Source organism: Aplysia californica, unplaced genomic scaffold (genome assembly GCF_000002075.1).
Source record: "Aplysia californica isolate F4 #8 unplaced genomic scaffold, AplCal3.0 scaffold01233, whole genome shotgun sequence".
Taxonomy (NCBI): domain Eukaryota; kingdom Metazoa; phylum Mollusca; class Gastropoda; order Aplysiida; family Aplysiidae; genus Aplysia; species Aplysia californica.
This window is the reverse complement of record NW_004798503.1, coordinates 97,441-98,793: the sequence shown is the minus strand read 5'-3', so window position 1 is coordinate 98,793 and position 1,353 is coordinate 97,441.

The following is a 1,353-nucleotide window of genomic DNA, read 5'->3' as shown; positions in this document are numbered from 1 at the left end:
ATTTTAACAAAGAATAATAAAGGAAAATAATCAGAAATTATGCAAAAAATGATCAAATTTTGTTAAATTATGCGGGATGCATAAAACCACGGGGACAGCTAGAGGGACGGCGTTCGACTCTCATTCAATAGGTTTCGGGTTTGAATCCTGACAGAGACCGAACATTTTCTTCTTTAAAATAAAAATAAGTTCTCAGTTCACCTCCTCTCGTGCTCTCTAACAATGTTCTGTCGTCTGCTTTCGTCTCCATTTTCTGCTCAACCCCCTCACCTCCTTTGCCCCCTCCTCTGGGCTCCTGGTTCTTTCTGCTGCCTTTCTACTGCTACTCCTTGGCTCCTGTCTTTCAGCCACACCCCTGATCTTAGGGTAGGTAAGATCGAAGGCTTAGCCTTCTCGTATAAGAGCTAAAACCCTTGGATGTCCGTTGTACAAGTTGTGTACGTCAAAGATCCCTTGGTGGTCTAAAATCGATGAGAGTAGGCTTCGGCCGACACCCGGGCAAAATTCAAAATTAATTCCAATCGAACTGAAAATGCTTAATGTGTCCCGCGCGCTCATATGACCTTATGCAGTTGAGAGCGCCGTAAAACATTTACACAAAAAAAGACCCTAAGCTTAATATCGTCAGCCAGCTACTTAAATAGACTACGCCCAACTTTTTTCCTTTTCTTAAAAATAGCTTTTATATCTATATCGGTTGCAGGCCCTCGTAGAGAGTTTATCAAAATTCAAATTCTAAATCTTGTTGAAAAAAAAGGAAAAATAAACAGACACATTATGCAGATACAACTTTTTTTTCAGAAAAATGAAAGTTTTCTTTTAAATCTCTCCTGAAAATAACAAAATACCTTCCTGTGCTTGGAACATTGAAGCAACTAACCAACGCTGTACACAGTCTAGATGCAATCCGGGCAACAGTTTTTTTCGAGTTCCGTTGATTGATTTGCAGTAAACCCTATTCCTGGAAAAAGGAAATAACTTATAAGAATTTGAAATGAGGTGGCCTCATCAACAAGTTATGGTTTAAGTTGGAGAGAAAATGGAAAACAAGAAAGACGTCACGCGAAACCACAAAGGTCATTTAGTGCACGGGAAATGGAAGGTAGATCTAATCAGCGAAAAACATCAGAAGAAAGAGAAAGACAGTAGGACCCACAACTAGACGTTCACAGACCGTAAAAGAACGTATAGACTCACAAGTATCACCCTCCAACCACCCTCTAGCAACGAAACCAAGTTAATTATTCAGGAACCGGGCGATTGCATCAAGATACGTGGTCTCAAGTGAGCTGCCACCGCAGCCCCACACGCTCCACCTCTCGCTGTCTTACCAAAGTTACGGGGGGGGGGAGA